Genomic DNA, 20,163 nt, shown 5'->3' on the forward strand with positions numbered 1-20,163 from the left:
CATAGTATAGCTGTGTAAAATCTTACCATAACACTAGATGTCCTTCTCTTCATTGTTGCAGTATTTGCCCCCCACCTTTTTCTCTCCTCCTCCTTTTTTCCTTCTGGATGCACATGTTCCTCTTTCTCTCCTTGGACTGTTGTTCCTCCTGGGGCTACTCAGTTCTGAGGTATGTATGTTACCTTTATGCCCTATGCTGTGAATGGGGAGCATAGGTGGGACATATGGCATCCTTTAAAATTCTAAGACTCTGGTATACTGACTGGACATTGGACTACCCTGGGCATGGGATCCCTCTTTAGTAAAGAATACTGCAACAATGAAGAGAAGGACATCTACTATTATACTAAGATTTTTTGCTGCTGTACTTTATCTCTGTTGCTGAAACAGTTGTTGTGTGGATGCATATTTTACAGCTATAGCCTTTGTTTTATCTTCATTAATTTAATATCGCAAAAAGACTTGAATCTGTCTCAAAACATTCCACAACACTGATGTGTCATTTTCTGGATTTATCAGGTACAGAATAATATCACCTGCAGATAAAGCCAACCTTTCTTTACTGCCGTACCAATTATATTATTGAATTTCTGAATCCCTTATTTTCTTTGCCAGTGGCTCTAAATATAAAATAAATAAAGGTGAAAGGGGACACCCTTGCCTGGTTCCCTCGTTCAAACACAATTTATCAGAAAGGAACTCTCCCACTTTAATTCTTGCCCCGATACTTCAAATATCCTCCAGATTAACCTTATTATTCTGTCAGGAAATGCAAATGCTTTCATTGCCCTACTCATAAAATCCCAGTTTACCCTATCAGACAATTTCTCTGCATCAAGACCCACTGATAACAATAGTATTTTCTTACATTCTGCTTCCTTCTGGATCATCAGTGTTATATTAATTTTGTCATATGTTTGCTTTCGCTCTGCAAAACCACATTGATTCATCTCTATCAGCATTTTTAGCTAGTGTTGACATAAAATTGTTTATAATCATGGTTTAAAGTTTAAATGGATCTATATAAAGCTGGGTCTGATGGTTCTTTACTGTCTTTAGGTAATACAGCCACCAAAGCCTTCTTCCAAGATGTTGGCTCATCTCCTCCTTTTAAAATACAGTTATTGATAAATATCTGGAAAATTTTATTTTTCTCTCTTCCTAACTTCCTCATGAGTACATTTGTGTATTTCCTGAAGATTTATTATACATCAGTATTTTTATTTCATCTCCTCCTATCTTAACCATTAGTTGCTGAGCCTCATCTACCTTTAACCTTGGCATACTTAAGTCTTCCAAAAATATTTCCATTTGTGCTCGCTTTTTATTTCCACATTTGTCTGCTTTATTACAAATTGTCATAAAAATTTCCAAAAATCTGTAATACCTCTACAGGATCTCTGGTCATTTTTCTTGTTATAGGCTCCCTAAGTTTGGTGACAACCCTTTGTAATTTCTTTTGCCTAAGTCATTGGACTAAAAGTTTTTGTACTCTGGAGTTGTCAAAAAATAGTTGATAAAAACTAAACAAAACAAATAGCTCTGACCATGAAGTCAGCCAAAACTTAGAACAAACCACCTCACAGAGTGATGCAGTCCTTAAAATATACACGGCCAGTGATAAAAAGATAGTCTTTATTAAAAAGTTAAGCACTTTCATCCTTGTTGAACTAGGGACATCTTCAGAACAAAAAATCATTGAAACCTGTTTCTTTTTAAATGTAATTAGCTTGTCACATGAAAATAAACATTTGCATTTCCCACTACAACAATCTGAAACCACTTTACTCTACAAAACATATTACCACCATTAAATGCGTATGTATAAAAACTACATAAAAAATAATTTCTTACAAAATAAAATAGCTAAATATAACAATAAAAACAGATCTGAAGTAGTTTACTTAATTTGTTCTTCAACCCGTGGGTATTCGGATCCGGCTACAGCTTCACCAGCATCTGAACCAAGCTCCTCCCCTTAACCATAATACGCCTCCATCTCCTTCCTTCCCTCAGATCTCGTTTGCAGTGGCTTAGCTTAGCATCATGGTCTTGGAGCTCCAGGCGTGGTGAGTGTTTCTAAAGTGACTTTTTGGCGTGAGTGAGTCTATTTTCTAGTAAAGTTAGGTCAGGTTTTCCCTTCTTTCCTCCCCTACCTCGTTGTGCATCACGTTGTAAAAAAAAAAAAAAAGTTAGTGCAGTAGTTTCCTCTCTCCCCTCCTTGTTAGTTAGTCTGTGTGTGTGAGCGTGGTTGGGTCGAGTAAAGACCATTTCTTCACTTTTTCTAGCATGGCTGAGCAGGCTAAACCTATTTTTAGGAAGTGCACAGAGTGTGGCCACAAGCTCTCCCCAGCCAGTGGCCACACACTGTGCGTTGTGTGCTTAGGGGCCTCTCACCTGTCTGTTGATTGTCAGATTCGTGCAGGCTTTAACCAAGGGTCTTGAAAGACCGCAAGGCCAAACTTATTATGAAGGGGCTACTTTCTGCGTCGGGGGCAGCTGTCCCAGCAACTACTACAGCCACGGCTGTGACGGTCTCTTCTCCCCCTTCATCTTCCTCCCAGGCCAGGACTCACCCTCCTGACAAGAGGCCTGTGTAAGGTGGCATCTCTAAACAGAGCAGGGACAAGGAGAGGAAGAGATCCCCGGACTGGTCGGGTCCAACAGGTCCTCCTCAAAAACTTCAGACTATTTCTAGGCCTAGCACTCCTCTGCTCCAGTCACCTAGATTTTCACCGGAGCCAGAGGAGCCTTAGACCTTCATCTAGAGCTTCTGTGCACTGAGATTCTAGATTGGCATCAGTGGCCTCATCGTTGCTTTCCACCAGAAGTTTAAGTGAAAGAGAGATGGACACAATGATGCAAAGATTCATTAACACCCAGATCCAGATGGGAGTCTTGCCAGCCCCCCCTGTCCATTTGGAGCGGGGAGCTCGCTTCCCTTTTTCACTCCTATAACTCTTTCTCCAATCCAACCCCCAGTATCAGAGTTTTTGGATCTGAGAGGTCTCAGATTCAGGATGGTCGGCGCCGATGGTAGCTTGTACCTCAACCCTGGCCGTTACCTTGACTATTTTGGATTCGACTAGTTCGGACGTGAGCAGCTCTTGGAGCCATAGTCTGGATGTCGGATCTGAGGTGAGGTTTCCATTGGCTCCAACCATGTCAGGTCATGGCCCTCCCCCTCGGCATCTCGGCACCTGCAAGCTCGGCTCTGATTCCCCCATCGGATCTGAGGAGAGCTGCTTCCTTACTGGTGTCCCAGGAGACTCACTCTCCTTTGGCATTTGATGTGGTGGAAAGGGTCCCCTCGAGTGGGTCGAGACCCCTATTTCCTCAGATTCTGCCCTGACTCCCTCGGTTCTTGAAGTGAATTTGGCCGTTTTGCCCACTCAAGGGACAGCCCATGCCTGATGTGCCCCAGGCGGTTCCCATGCTGGAACAACAGACAGTTTGCGAGTCCACTTCAGAGAGTCCCACCAAACAGGCTCCTAGCAAATGGATGTGCAAAAGGAGGCACCTGGACTCCTCCCCAGAGTCTCTCACCAAGGACACCAATTTGGAGGAAGGGGAAGGCTCCCCCAGATCACCCCCCAATGATGTCTCCTTTGGAGACATCATGGAACTCTTGCGCCAGTGGAGGGGGTTGGTCCTCCCCCAGCCCTACCTTGGACGAGTCAGTGTTTCTGGAGGTCTTTGGCACAGGCCCATATATTTTTTGGATTCATTGGTGGACCTTATCATCACCCGGGCATGGAAGGAACCGGACACAGTGGAGCCAATTCTGAAATGCCCAGACAAGATCCTGAGTCCCTTTCAGATAGACCTAGTTGGAAGAAAGGGTCCCCTGTAGATGGTACCTGCAGAGTTGTTTGCTTTTAAGACAATGAGGAGGAATTTGTTGGAAGAGCGTAGAGGATGATTAGTGTTATAGCAGGCAAGAAGTTAGTCTAGAACTGGTGTTTTGTATCAGGATGTTTTGTTACATTATATGCAATGACTAGTTGGTGGTAGTTTAGGAGTTGGGGATTTTCAAGCCATTGTAGTTCCTGCATTGCCCGACAGTGATGGGTTCTAAAGGTAGAGTTATTGACTAACTTAGCGACTTTGTTATAACATGATTCAAGTTTATCCAGGTCAAGTTTCCTGAGATGGGTAAGAATGAGTGAAGCGTATATTAGAGTGAATAAAAGGTGAGTTTTGGATAGGATAACCTGGTCTTGTCAAGAGAGGGATTTTTTTTGCGCATATACAGGGTTCCCATTTTTTATATACTTTTTTGATTGTTTGAGAGATATGGACATCAAAGAGTAGATTTTTGTCAATTTCCACTCCTTGGAGTTTGGTATGATTGGTGGGGGAAATAATAGTGTCATTATTAGCAGAGATAGTAAAGGCTAGAGGGGTCGATATAGTTTTGTTGGGGTGAAGAGTAGCAATTTGGTTTTGTTAGGGTTCAGGATAAGTTGGATTTTTGATATCCATCTTTCCACAGAGCTAAATGAATCCTGGGTCAGTTTTTGTAGAGTTGCAATAGTTGGAGCAGAACAGACTAGAGTAGAGTCATCGGCGTACTGTATGAGTAAAGCTTGCTGTGTGGTGGTATGGAGGTTATTGGTAAATATGGAAAAGAAGTGGGCCTAATATTGAGCCTTGTGGAACACCTATTGGGGAGGGGGATAATGTGCTTTGCCATTGGACTGATTGCTGCCTATCTGACAAGTAGCTTTTGAATCAGGTTATAGTGATGGGTGTGAAATATAGGGAGGTTAGGTTGTCAAGTAGCAAGGAGTGTGTGAGACCATGGCAAATGCCTTGGAGAGGTCTAAAAATATGGCAGAGACAAAGTTATTATTATTTCTATGTTGGTTGACCAAATCTGTGAAGGAGAGCAGAGCTGTGGTTGTACTATGGTGTTGTCAGAACCTGTGCTGAGTGGGAGATTGTAGATTGTTTGAGTTTAGGAATTTCATTACTTGAGAGTGAATGCATCTCTCAAGTATTTTCGATAAGGGTGATAAAATGGCAATGGGGCAATAGTTTGAGTATTCATATGAGCTTCCTCCTTTGTGAAGAGGGATGATGTAGAATACTTTCCAGAGCTGGGGAACATATGCTTCTTGTATGGAGTGGTTGATAAGAATGGAGATAGGGTAGGATAGTGATTTGGCAGCTATTTTTAGGAACTTGACTGGTAAGTTGTCAGCAGCACGGGTTGTAGGTTTGAGTTTAAGGAGGAGTTTTTTTATTGTGGAGGTGGGAACGAGTGTGAGAGAAAGGGGAAGAATGTTGTCAGGGCATTTTGTTGGGTTGTTTTTGAATAATTGGGAGGATAGTGTTAAGATGGATTCTGTGTAATGGTGGTTAAATTGTGAGGCAATGTCCTTGTTGGCATTGGGAGAGGGGGTGGATATTTTGCCTGATTTTAGAAGGGTGTTTATGGCATGCCAAGACTTTTGGGAGTCTTCAGCGTGTCTGTTTTGTAAATTAAGGAAGTAATTTTGTTTGTCGAGTTTTTGTTTTTTGGCCTGATTTCGGAGCTGTATTTACATTTGTTTGGTTGAGCTAGTATTTTCCCTTTTCCAAGACTTGTCCCTAATTTTTAGTAGGGCTCTAGGTTTCCTAGTAAGCCATGGTGCATTGTTTGCTTTGGCTCTAATTTTTCTAATGAGTGCAAGTCTGTCAAGTACATTGATGAGTATGTTGTTAAAGTAGTTTACTGCCTGGTCTAAGCTGAGGGTTTTTAGTGGGTTCCAGTTACTATGTTTTAGAATATTGTTAAGTTCTTGTATATTTAAGTTATGATCATCTCTGACTTGTCTATATACTATGGGTTTTGCTCATGGTGGTACATTTGCGCAGTAGGATTGTTGGGAGATAGTCACTAAGACTGTCTGGGAGGGTTCCTGTTTGGTAATTTTGTTTAGGGCAATTAACTAGTGTCCAGTCTAAAATTGATTGTTTCTGGGGTTTTTTTATAGACTCTTATGAGTTCCTGGGTAAGTTGTGTGAAATTGTAAAGAATATGGTTTGTGGGGTTATTAGATCTATGGGCTAACCAATCTTTGTTTAGATCTCCTAATAGGATAATTTCTTGTGTGAGAGTTTCTGTGGCCCATTGTATCAATTCTATTATGGTGGAAGAGTTGTTCCCTGGGGGAATGTAGCAGCATAGAATTATGACAGTTTTTGTGTCATTTATGCTTTGAGTAGAACCTAAGATTTCAGTGTTTTGCAATTTTGGTATTGGGGTTTGAAGAGGTTTAATGTTAAGTGTTTTTTATAAAGGATTGCAACCCCACCTCCCCTTTTGCCTACCCTGTCTAGTCTAAGGATATTAAAATCTGGTGGTAAGATTTCTTCATCTTGGATGCTATGTTTTAGCCAAGTTTCAGTAATGGTTATCCGGTCTGGGGAATAGTGTGCTATTAATGCATGAAGGTCAGAAAGCATGTTAGATAAACTCCTAATGTTAATATTAAGTATAGGAGGTCAGAGATTTGCCTGGTTAGTAGTAGAGAGTTTTGAGGGCCAGTGTTTGGGCACCTGATGTAAGTAGATTTTTTGTGGTTTGTAGTAGATGATTAATTATGTACCATATCTCTTTGCTAAATGTTTGAGGTGTTTTACTAGTGTAACCTTGAGTTGTGTGAGATTTATAAATGTGTATTATTAAACTATCTTTAAATAATGTAGAAGAGATTTGGAAGTTTGTGTGTGAGTATGTATTTGTTTGGGTGAGTGTTATGATATGATGTCCTTACTGGTAGTGTGTTTGTTTGTAAAGATGTGATGTATGCTAGACATGTGAGAGCTAGAGAAAGAAATCCTAATGCTAATGGTAGTTTTTGAGGGAGTGGTGGTTGGGTTTTGGTGGACTAGGGGTTTCTGTATCCAGGTATATGATGTGACATGGTAGGTGGCGATAAAGTGTGTTTGTGTGTTAGGAACTGGATCTGGGATTTACGCAAGGGAAGGGCTGAGGGAGGGGTACGGGATAGTAATTTGAATAGGAGGTGTGGATTGGTGTAAGGTGTGGTCAGGTGATAAAGGATTTTGAATAAATCTATGCGTATTGGGGGCGGGTGGGAAATGGGGGCAGGGTAGGAGAGCGAAGTGAGCTGAGTGGAGTGGGGCAAACACCAGTCTTCGAGATTGCAAAAAAAATCTATAGGACTAGACTGTTTGGGACCAAGAGAGGGAGATAAAATCTTAAGTAAAATGAGTCAATCTCTGGGCATTTGATTGATTTTTCTGTCCAATTTTATGTTTTTGAGAGAGGAGGTACACTACTTATTAGATACCTAGCGGGAGAGTAAAAGTACAAACTGGTGCCAGTGCTTCAGACCCCCCCAAGCGATAGCCAAATACAGTACTTTAAAAGACCCACAGTTTATAGTTTGCAGAGTGAAAAAAAATTATTTAACCTTGTTTTCTTCACTGAAAGAGACAGGCAGGATATATTTATGCCAGCAGTTCAGTGTTTTCTTTGAGCCAGCTATCCCTAGTGTTGCGAGCCTTCTATAGGGGGTGGGAGTGGGCTTGTTGAAGGATGGGTTAGACCTAGGAAGAAGAAAGGGAGAAGAAGAAACAGTGCAGGAGAAAAGTTAGCAGGGTACACTATACAATCTTCAGTTACTTCCAAGAACATACGAGTTCAATGAGTGACTAAATTACAGTCACTGATAACTGACGACTGATGATGGATGAGCTGTACTGATTCATTTAACCCAGGCAGCGAGGTCGCATTTAATCTAAGATGCCAGTTTAACTCTCTTAATGCCAATTCATTCTCCCAAAACCCACCTTTTTTTACTACCTCAGGAATACCAAAATAAAACTTTGTAAAGGACAAACAACTGGTACTGTGTTTGTAAAGAGTGTTGTTCAAATTTCCATGCTGAATAGCGTAGTTGTGTTCATAAATCCTTTTATGGAGACTTCTCTCCATTTTCCCTACATAATAATATGTGCAACTCAAGCAAATGGCCAAATACACTAATCCTTTACTACTACAATTCTGTTTCCATTGTTATACTTTGTGACAGTTGACCTATTGTAATATTGCCACCCTCCAAAACAAAATGGTTTTGCTTCCTCAAGCGTTCCTGGTGTCTTTGGACCTAAGGGACATCTAACTCCACATTCCCATTCACCCTTTCTACAGGACATTTCCCAGGTTTTCTACTGGCTGATTGTACTTTCAAGTTCTCTGCTTTGCCTTTGCACGGTGCAGTGGTAGCATTGTCGTCTCACAGCGAGAGGTTCTGCAATTCGATTTTCGGCTGGGGTGCCTTCTGTGTGGAGTCTGCATGTCCTCCCTGCATTCGTGTGGGTTTCCGCCGGGTGCTCCGGTTTCCTCCCACATTCAAAGACATGCATCTGGAGCATTTCTCCCTGGGCCTCCACTGAAAATTGGCTACGTTCCAAGTCAAACTTTCCTGGTTAATAAATGTTAAATAAATAAGTAAATTACCTTTTGGACTCTCTATAGTCCCCAGAGTCTTCACAGTGTGTCTTGCCCAAGTACTAGCTTACTACAGGACTCTGGGAATCCAGGTATTCTGTTATTTGATTACCTGTTAATACAGGCATCTTCTCAGCAGGTACTTCTTAAGTTCACCATGGCTCTACTTCAGTCCCTGGGTTTCACAATGAACCTGAAAAAGTCAGCAATGAGACCAACTCAAGACCAAATTTTCTTGGGGTGCAGACTAAGCACCAGACTCATGCAAGCCTTCCTGCTGCCAGACAAAGGGCAAAGCCTAACTAGTTATTTCCTTTCTGTTCTTCCTTTTCAGTCTTGCACTGCAAGGGAAATCCCTGAGAGTGCTGTGATTCGTGGCAGCAACCCTCCCCATGGTCTCCTTTGCGAGACTCCATATGAGGAAGTTCTACTGATATCTGAAATCCAGCAAGTCACAACATTCTCATTCCCTGGACCCATAGGATCCTCTCCTGCCTTTCCTAAAGAAGGAAATACTAAGGTGAATATCACAGATAAAACTAAGTGTGTGTTTTCCCTTCAAACCACAGACATTAAAACAGCAGCTCCACACAGATGTATCATATGATGCATGGGGAGCTTGGACAGGCAACCGGAAAGTTCAGGGCCAACAGCCTACAAATCTAAGACAAGATCACATCAGTTTGAATGAGATAAGGGAACTTATACAGCCCTGCAGATTTTCTCCCATTCTTGGAAACCAGGTCCATTAAGAATGTTTGCAGACAACACAACAGTCATGTGGTATATAAACAAGTAGGTTGGGCACCAGATCTTACCAGCTGTGCATAGTGGTTCGTTTGGCATCCCACAAAAGCAAACCTCTCCCTCCAAGCAATCTCCATTTCCTTGCAGAACAATGCCCTGTCAGACTTTCTAAACAGATCAAGGGAAGATCTCCAGATTTAGATGCTGACCAGGGAGATCTTCCTAAACATTGACCCACAAATAGGGGGGTATGGAAAATGGACATAGTTATTAAAGAGCCAAAAGAAACATCCAAAGATCTTACTGGTGACTCTGTTGGCCAAGACAGCATCGGTCCCCCATTCTTTTCCACCTAGCCAATGTCTACCACCAGAAGCTTCCATCCACAGTGGACTTGCTCACACAGCAGAAGGGCTCACACCTTCATCCCAGCCCATCATCTCTCAGCCTGGCATCATGGATGATAGGATTCTAATCCTTTTTCCCCAACATTTTTTTTTCCTGAGGACATCCTTAAGGTTCTTCAGGAGGCAAAAAAAAAACTGCTACCAGATAATCTTGCAGAGTAAGATGGAAAAGATTTAGTTTATGGTGTCACCCAAAATATCAGGAGCCACTTCAGGTTAATATCTCCGTGGTCCTTTCTTATTTGTGTGAGCTATTGTAGTATGGTCTAGCATACTCATCTGTTAAGGCTCACATTTCAGTCATATCTGCACCCCTGCCTCAGAACCTGCTGCTTCTGGCCAGACAAGAGGTGAAGCAGTTCTTAAAAGGTGTACTCCACCTGAGATATTCAAGGAAAGGTAGCCCCCCCCCCCCCGAATATTAACTTTATGCTAGAAAAACTCACTCTACCTCCTTTTGAACCAGCAGCATCCATCTCTCTCAAATTCTGTACTTGGAAAACGATTCTTCTGGTAGCCCTTACCTCTGCCAGATGAGTCTCTGAACTACAGGCCCTTATGGCAACCCCTCCCTTCCTTATTTTTCCTAAGGATGAGAGTGTCTTTAAGTGCCAAGCCATCCTTCATGCCACAAGTATTAAATGAATGGTCTCTCATTGAAGCCATTAATCTTCCCTAATCTGCAAAATAAGTGAGAGAGAATTCTGCCTTCTTTAGATTTCCGTAGATAGCTCAAATTCTGTCTGGATAAGACCAAGAATATTCACAAATCTGACCAACTGTTTGTCTCTTTCTAAGATTTAAAGTTTAATTTCCCAGTTCCTTTTGCTACACTCTTCATGCCCTCTCCAGCAAAGGCTCATTATACTAGAGCAGTGAACTTTTCCAGAGCCTTTTACAAGGCGATTGACTCTAGAACAATTCTAGAAGCAGCTACATGGTGTTCTGTGCATAATTTCACCAAAGACCACAAAGTGGATGCCTTTTCTAGATCCAGAGTAGCTTTCGCCAGGTCATTCCTCTCTGGATTACTAGACAATTCTCCCATCTGTCTTCTATCCACCCTTAACACCTCTTAAAGTTTTGGGAATCACCCAACAGTTTGGAATACTGCAACAGTGATGTAAGGGAGGACATAGTACAGTTGTGTAAGAACTTACCATAACAGTAGATGTCCTACTGATCACTGTTGAAGTGCTCCTTCCCTCCATACATATGCTGCCTTATCCGATTCTCCCTTTTTCCTTATGGACTGAGAAGTATCACAGTCTTTCTGCCTGTGATTGTCACTGTTGAAGTGACACCATCACCCCATGTGCAAAAAAAAAAATGAGAAAAGGGGTTGAGGATGGATGAATGCATGGTAAGATGTTCGTCATGCTGATCACTGATGCAGTAGCCTTAGCTCTGTGGGTTATATCTTGCCAAAGATATAGCAGCTGGCCAGCTTCCAAAGCTTCAGAGCACCTTCCACACACCCAAACTGTGAAGCAGCTCAAGCTCAAGAAACAAGGAGAAACTGGGATTTTGGATGCCGATTCTTAAGGTGCCCAACAATACCCATACAGAATATTATAGTCCTAAATTAGCAGAAAGTATTCTAACAACTTAGCCAACATGGGAATGGACAAATGAAATTTTGCTGATAGAGATGACTGTAATTAGGAGTACAGAGGATAGGCAAGAGAGGGCTGGAATTTACTGGAGAAAACTGGCAAAGGAACCAAGGTATTTTGAGCAAATAATTAGAGAGGGGAGGGTAATAGAATGGAAAGAGGCCAATAATTAATTTGGACTGCAGAGTAGAGATTGCATTCCCTAACAAGGATCGATATCAGAATATAGACAGAGAGAGAGAAAGAAATAGGGAGATCCTAAGAGAAAGACCAACACTGGTAGTCTTTAGTAGAATCTAGAACACAAGCTGCTGTTTAAAAAGGGATAATTAGTAGGGCGTGTAACATATTGCATGGTAACTATAGGAATCAATCAGAGGAGTGTAGAAAAGATTGAAGAGAGAGACTGGATAAGCAATTCACAGAGAGACAATAAGTTGGCAGACTTTAAAATTCCCTGTAGACTACTCTCTCAGAAATACTGGGTGAGCAAATTGGTGTACCTAAGGAAATTATTATTTTTTTTTTATCTGTGATGCAGAATCAGAATTGCCTAGACATAGCAAGACCTTGCTGATTTTAAGTTTGGTGGCTGCCAAAATCGCAGTTACTAGAAAATGAATATCAAAGTCTAAGCCACCTGTACTTAGAAGTATTGACTATAGTAACAGAGGTAAAAGAACTGGAAGTGGGATCTTTAGAAAAGGGTCGGAGCAAATTAAATAAAGAAATTGGGAATTATGGGAACAATACATGCACAGTAATATTTTGGAGGAGGAATGAGGTTTAAGGCAAGATTTGAATGAGCTATGTAATGTTTGACTGACAATGACTGTATAAATAACTCACATGTAATGTTTGCAACTCAAAATATGTTTTTTCATTTATATAAATGTTTGATTGCCTATGTCATAAGTGATAACTCAATAAAGATGATTGATCTCTAATTCGTCCATGAGGCTCATTGCACATGCAGCAGAAGGGGTGACCGGGTCAGCTGGTTCAGGTATTGCAATTCAACAACATGTTTGGATGCACCTGTGCGAGTGTGCAGAGCCATTCAGGTCTTCCTTCGTCAGTGCTTCTTTTGACTGATCCTCTTTGTTTGGCCCCAAAGTTAAAGAAACTCTAGCCAGGTGAGAGAAAGATGAAAAGACCCTGTATGCAGTGGGCGTACATTTTTCTGCTCCCCAACGAACCTATTCCAGGAATCAGAGGAGTGGGAAGACGTGGTTCAAGAAGTCCCAGAGGCCTTTCCAGGACACACGTGGACACACGTGGTGCAGACTCCCCTTGGGGCAGAGTGAGGGGGCTCAAATGGAAGATGCCATCCTAAAGGCAGAGGTGGCCCGCAGATCCAGGGTTCCAGAGATTCCTTCTCTGGCCAACCCTATCAGTGCTTCTGAAAGGAGGCCCAATTGCTTACCCCAGGAGGCAGTCAGAGGAAGATTTTCTTTGCACCCAACAGCCTGGCGACAAATAACTGCAGATGCCTGAGTGCTGAGAATTATTTCCAGAGGTTACCTTATCCCCTTCACTCTTTGTACAAGAATTCAAACAAGGTTCCCAGATGTTCCACCCAATCAGAGGGACCAAGCAACTTTAGAAATACAAACGCTGCCAGGAAAAAGAGTCATCCAGGAAGTCCCCCCAGACCAGATAGGATCTGGATTTTACTCAAGGTTCTTTTTAGTGCCAAAAAAGACAAGGGACTAGAGACCAATTCCGGATCTCAGCATTCTAAACTAATTTTTTCACAGTCCAAATTCGAGATGGTCATGGTGCAGTAAGTACTTCCCTTCCTAGAAGAAAACAATTGGATGTGTGGAATAGACCTTCAAGACACGTATTACCACATATAAATGGGCAAACGCTCAAGAAGGTTTCTCCACTTTTGGGTTTGAGCCAGTTACTATCAGTTTGGACAGCCCCCAGGGTGTTCAGCAAATGTATGGCAGCAGTAGCAGCTCATTTGAGACTGCACAGAGCCCAAGTGTTTCCATATTTAAACTACTGGCTCATCACTGCTTCCACCAGACGTCTACTGCTCCAGACAACAGAATTCGCAACCTACAATTGTTCCTGTGTCTATAGGCATAATGGTTAATCATACAAAGTTTCAACTGACTCCCTCTCAGGATATGGAATTCATCGGAGTTCGTTTGAACACCCTCTCATGCGTAGCCTCCCTCCCCCTTCACATATTACAGAAAATAAAATGTCAAGTACATTCTGTGCTATGCACAAACAAAGCACCAGCTTTACTGGTGCTTCAAGTGTTGGGGCTCATGACAGCGGCTGTCACTGTGGTTCCACTAGCAAGATTTCACATGAGGTTACTGCAATGGCTTTTTGCAAATCAGTGGTCGATTCTAACCCATCCAATGAATTTCCCAATCTTTATCACCAGTCTCTGCAAAAAGGACCTATCCTGGTGGATGGAATCCTAAAAAATTCTTTTGGGCCACCCCTTTGTCCCTCCTCAACCCAAAGCCATAGTGACCACAGATGCCTCCCAGATGGAGTGGGGGGGCATTATCTGGGAAAGACAATCCAAGACACTTGGTCCCCGATGGAGGCCAATCTGCATATCAACATCCTGGAGTCGAGGGAGTTGCTACTAGTGTTGCAAGCATTTCAGTCTGCCTTCCCTCAAGGAGCAATTGCAGTTCAGTCAGACAAAATGTCCGTAGTCTGCTACACCAACAAGGAAGGGGGGGAACCAGATCCTATCACCTGTGTCAAGAAGCCCTCGGAGTGTGGCAATGGGCCATTGCCTCCAACCGCTTTCTGATAGCAACGCTTATCCTGGGGAGTTCAAATGTGATAGCAGACAAACTAAGCAGATTCTACTGCCTCATGAGTGATCTCTCAATCCCAAGATAGTGAAAATCATTCACCACTGGGGCCAGTCTTGCTGCAACCTTTATGCATCACCCCAAAACAAATGCAGAAGCTATTTTGCCCTAACCCCCCTCAGGAGGAGTCTCTGAGAAATGCTCTTCTCCTTGATTGGCCACCAAGTCTCCTCTCTCCCTTCCCACCTTTCTCTCTGATCCCTCTCTTTCTCAAGAAAGCAGCCAGGTTGAGAAGCAAAGTCATTGCACCCTACTGGCCTCGACAAATTTGGTTTCCATTGCTCAAGTCTTGTCTAGTTTACTGTCAATGGTTTCTGGACCCACTTCCAGACCTTCTGTCTCACCCTCAGGGATTGGTGCATCCCAATCTTCAAAGTCTCAAGCTAACTGCTTGGTTCTTCCAATTCCGTTAGTCACCAGGCATAATGATATACCATCCCTGGTATGAAAACATTTTCTGGCATCACATAAACCATCCACCAGGAATCTCTGCCTTAGTAAGTGGCAGACATTATCAGTCTAGGCTTGTGATAATGGTCTCGACCCTTTTTCAGCTCATGTGGAAAAAGTTTGACTTTTTGGCCATCCTTTTTTCTAAAGGAGCTTCCACTTCTACTGTTAAGGTCATTCTAGCTGCTATTTCTAATTTTCATAATGGCTTTGGAGACCTACCGTTAATTTCACATAGACTATGTAAGGTCTTCCTCAAGGGAACTATTCGATTAAAGCTTCCATCTAAAGACCCTCTACCCGCATGGGACCTGAATTTTGTTTGTAGTCACTGGTACTTATCCCCCTTGAACCAGCAGCTACTTGTGACTTAAAGTTCCTTTCTTGGAAAATGCTTCTCCTTATAGCTGTAACCTCTGCAAGGCAAGTTTCTGAATTGCAGGCCTTGTGTTCAAAACCCCCTTACATAAATTTCCCTAAGGATAGAGTTACACTCAGAATCAATCCATCCTTTCTTCCGAAAGTGGTATCCAGACTCCGATCTTAATCAAGCTGTAGATTTACCTGTTTTCTTTCCCAATTTTTCCAACAAAAGGGAATATGGTCTACACTTGTTGGATGTTTACAGACAATTGTTTCTACCTCAACAGAACTAAAGAATTTAGAAAATCAGAACAATTGTTTGTTCCCTTTATTGGCACAGCTTTAGCAAAATACATCGCTAAGGTTACCTTGTCAAATTGGTTAAGAGGTTGTATTACTTAGATTTGTAATAAAAAGAATCTCAAGTTACCTGCACCAGTGAAAGCACATTCCATCAGCTCTATGGCTAATTCAGCTGTTTTCCATTCTAAGGAAGCCATGAGTAAAATATGCACAGCAGTAACATGGGCTACTCCACATACCTTAATTACTCACTAGAAACTGGATTTGGTCTTTAGGGCAAACGCCTCCTTTGGTTCTATGGTTCTGACAAATATCCTTCCATAGGGACACCTATTGTCTGAATTAGCTGGGGACTCTGTCCCAAGAGTCAAGAATAGATGAAGCTTGACAACATCAGATAAAGAAGCTATGTCTTACCATGACTTTTTTACTTTAACATACCATAAGTAGACTCTCAGCCTTTAAAGCTGCCCTAAAAACACAGTATCTAAAAAAAAAAAAAAATCTCACCTGCACCTGTGAAATACAGTCTACGCCTCCTTAATTCCTACATATGTAACTGCACAGATCTTACTTTAAACCTCTGTGAATTAACTCTTTCCTCTTCTGTATTACTACTTTCTTACCTATATCTGTCTGAATTTATATTTGATTCTATTCTCCGAATGGGAAAGTATTTACTTTGTATCTTTACTGCATGATAATATCTATATACTTCAAAATTCACATTGTACCAACACCCCTGTCCTATGTTATATATATATTTTTGTACTAACTTTGTATTTCTGTGTGTATATTTCTAGATTAAGTTTGTATTTCTGTTGAATTATTTGAATACTGTGGAGCTTTTCTCCCCGGGCCTCCACTGAAAATGTTTTTCTGGCCCAGTGGACTTTTCCGGTCAACAAATGTCAGTAAATAAATAAACAACTAATGTTCCATCCGTGTTGTCGATCTTCATCTATTCTTGGCACACTACCCTCCTGCTCTCTCCTGTGGATTCCTGGAGGAGTGAACCTTTGTCCTGTGTCTTTTTGTTAGGACTCACGTTGCACATAGCTTCTTCTTAAGTTTCCTTCTATTTTTCCTGTAAGTCTGCAAAGTCAATCTGAGGTAATGTAGAGAGGGGCATTGTGGGTAGACTCTTATCTTGAGAATTTTTGGGCTGGCGCGAGCTATGTAATGGCCAGATCGGTTCCAAGGATTGGAACTGTAACCTAAGAGTCAAGAATAGATAAAGATCGACAACACAGATTGAATGTTATGGTAAAACATAACTTCTTTTTTTCATATTTCTGTAAATATCTCAGTCAACATGCACTTAAAGAGGAATTTCTTGCTATCATGTGAAGGCTTATGTTTGGTTAACACAGATGTTCTACCCATCTTTGTGTAAGTTGAATAGTTTTCAAGATATGAAAGATTTTGTGAAAATTTAGAAAAAATATAATTTGGGGTTTGTGTGCATTATAATATATTACAGTATTTATGGAAATGACTATGAATTCATTGACTTACTCTAAATAATATTTCTTACTGATAATATTGCTATTTGTACAATTTTAATACATTTTATTGTTCATAATATATTTGCATTTATCTTATGCTTTTTAAGATTTTTTTATTTCAGAAAATACTATAGAATTCAATATGTGTGTAGGCTGCTACAAGAGTGACATTCCACACCACATAAGTGTTAATGAGTTAGACGATGTGTGCCTTACTGCTTGCAATTTCCGTAATAGTCAGCCAACTGCCCCTAAAAAAGTAGACTGAATGTATGAAGTTTCTCAGCATTTCAAAATTTTATACACTATTCCCGAACCTGAGCCAACAGCTATAGCATTAGTTAATCTCACTGCTGCTAAGCACTTAGTTAATTCCAATCCTACTCTTCTGATAAGGATGGGAAAAATATTGATAGGTATGGGAAAATGTATACTTCTGTGACTTTGAGATTTTCAGAATTTTGAATTGTCAGACTCGTATGTTAAAATTTGTTCTGACAAATTGTGAAAGTAAGAGGAATGTTTTATCTGCAGTTTCTTGAGAGGAAAAATCCTCTTTAAATAATTTAGTTTTTTCTATTGCAGATACCTACTCATTGTTTAAAGTGTGTGTATGGCTCAGTTGACACTTCTTCCAGGGCTATGGCCATTGGTACTGTTTTAAGGAGGTTTGCATGGCTGCACTCTCAGAACCTCCCATATTATGTTAAAAATTAGATGTTAAATACTCCCTTGGATAGATATCTAGTGTTTGGCCCCTCTGCTGCAGAGGTATTCAAAAAGTGTAATGAAAGGGGCAAGTTGATCTAGGGAATCTAAGATTTTTCAACCCTCCCTTTCCAAATGTTCCAAGGGGTTTTCTATCTCCTCATCCAGTTTTGGCTAAAGACAGGATAACAGTCTCCATAACATTCAAGTAAACAGATGTTTAGGAAGAATTGACAAGGGGGTTCCAAAAAGAAGTCTCCAGTCTCCCAAAACCAAGAACAGTCCAACAAGTCTGAGTAACTGCTTAGGAGACCTTGTGATTCTCTCCCATCATGCCCCTTTTTTCTGTCAGAAAGTCTGAATCTCCATTTTTCTCTTAGGCAACAGATTGCTTCAAACAAATTGGTTCTGAAAATCATTTGTCTAGGCTCCAGATGACAATGGGAGGAAATTTCATATTTTCAAGGGGGGAGGGGGTCATTTCTCATCCTCAAGATCAGACTCTTTTTATTTCTATTTCCTCATCACATGATGTCCCAAGGAGTGGTAGAACCAGTTCCTCTTCCCCAGGTGGGGAAGGGTTTTTATTCAAGGATGTTCCTAGTGACAAAGAAAGAAAATGCTTGGAGACGAGTTCTGGATCTTTCTTTCCTAAATCTGTTTACAATACTACCCAAATTCAAAATTAGTCACTTCACCACCTATTACCTCTTCTTCCTGCTTCAAGTTTCCTGGTAACACTGGCTTGAAAAGATGCTTGTCACATCCCAATTCATCTTGACTTCAGGCATTTATTTAGGTTTTGTGTGTCTGGATCACGTTATTACTTCTCTGCCTTACCCTTTCAACTCTCCACTGCAACAAGAGTGTTCACAAAGTGTCTAGCACCACTTATAGCTCATTGCAGGCTACCACGGTATCCACGTTTTCCATATTTAGATGACATGCTTATCTTTGCAGAGTTTTTTTCAAAGTGTCAGGAATCTCTGTCTTGGATCAGAGATCTTTTACACAAGCTGGGATTTTAAGAGAACATTCAGAAGTCTTTCCTGACTCCCCCAAACATGATTGTGTTCTTGGAATGTCAACTAGACAACCTCAATTCATAGAGCTTTTCTTCCACAGGAAAACATAGATCGTTATTTAGACCTCTTTCTAAGGTGTTCTACTCGGACTTCAGTCACAGTGGGGGAATAGCTCAGGATTTCGGGTCTCATGTCATCTATGATTCTCATGATACCCCTGGCAAGACTCCACATGAGAAAGATACAGTAGTATCTGAAATATCTTTGGTCCCAGCATCAACACCCTCTGTCTTTTCAAATCCTAGTGCTTGGAGTTGTCAGAAGAAAAATCTTTTGATTATAACTGATATCCTTAAAACCAGGTCTCCTTCCCTGCTCCAAAGCAGTCAGTCACCACAGACACTTCGGACTTTGCTTGGGGAGCGGTTTTCTGAAGGATAAAAGTGTTGGGGGTGTGGGACACCAAGGACAGACTCAAGCACATAAATATCAAGGAGATGCTTGCCCTAATCAAGACACTCTACTCTTTGAAACATCTTTGGTCCCTGGGACCTCATGTGGTTAAAGAGAATATCACAGTCATGTGGTACATCAACAAGCAAGGGAGAACCATGTTGTACCCCCTTTGTAGGCTACCCATGTTAGCTTAGGATATAGCTTCACAACATAATCTCACTCTGCAGGCATCCTGCATTGTCAGAGTAAAACTGTGTGGCAGACAATCTGAGCAGGACCAGGGCAGACCCTCATGAATGGAAACTAGATCAGGGGGTCTTACAAGATTTGATCCATCTGTGGGGAGTTCCTCAAGCAGTCCTCTTTGCCTCCTTTCTGAGCAATCAACTGGCAAGATTATGCTCCAGGACTCCATCCAAGAAGGCCTTGAAGACAGATGCCTTTTCTTTTCTTTGGAGGGGAATGTTCCTGTATGCTTTTTCACCCTTTCCACTAATATCCAGAGTTCTCTGGTTCTGCAGCATTTGTGTGAGTTACTATCCTGTGGCTTTTCTTATTCCTGTATCAGGGGTTCATTTATTGGCCATTTCAGCATGTCTGTGCATGGATCGTGCTCTTCCTATGCAGTTCATGTCAAAATGTTCTTGAAAGGAGTTTTGTAAAAGAGGCTTTCAAGAAAACTGGTGGCCTCTCCTTGGGATCTTAATTTTGTGTTAGAGAACACTTGCTCCATTTGAAATGGCTGACTTTAGGTTCTTAATATGGAAGAAAGTCTTACTTATTTCTCTGACCTCTGCAAGAAGAGCATCTGAGTTGCAAGCTGTTATGGAGAGTCAACTCTGTTTCGTTTTCCATAGGGTCAAGGTTTCTTGAAAACTAATCCTTCTTTTATGCCTAAAATGGTATCAGAGTTTACTTTAAGCCAAACTGTCCATCTCCACGTTTTCTTTCCTGAACCAAAAAATGAGGGAAAAGGATACTCCATACCCTGGACGTCCACAGACAACTTAAGTACTGTCTTGACATCTTTCAGATCTTTGGCTCAATTGTTCATTTCTTGTGAAGGTAAGAATGGACACCTTGTGTCAAAACAGGCCATTTCCAAATGGTCGTCTAAGGCTGTTATCTTTTGTTATAGTCACCATAACAAATCTATTCCAGGCAGGATCAAGGCTTACTCTACTAGGGCCTTGGCTTTATTTATAGCTTTTAGGAAAAGGTTGGATTCTAGAAGTATTCTAGAAGCTGCTGCTTG

The 20,163-nt window shown here is 41.4% G+C and overlaps 1 protein-coding gene across 1 annotated transcript in view; it reads left to right on the plus strand.

The window, feature by feature from the left end:
• FBXW9 (F-box and WD repeat domain containing 9) overlaps positions 1-20,163 on the plus strand; it is an 869,916-nt gene that overhangs the window by 587,122 nt on the left and 262,631 nt on the right. The window lies entirely within an intron of this gene.

The sequence above is a fragment of the Protopterus annectens genome, chromosome 9.part0 (assembly GCF_019279795.1).
Source record: "Protopterus annectens isolate FY-2018-M chromosome 9.part0, PAN1.0, whole genome shotgun sequence".
NCBI classification, from domain to species: domain Eukaryota; kingdom Metazoa; phylum Chordata; order Ceratodontiformes; family Protopteridae; genus Protopterus; species Protopterus annectens.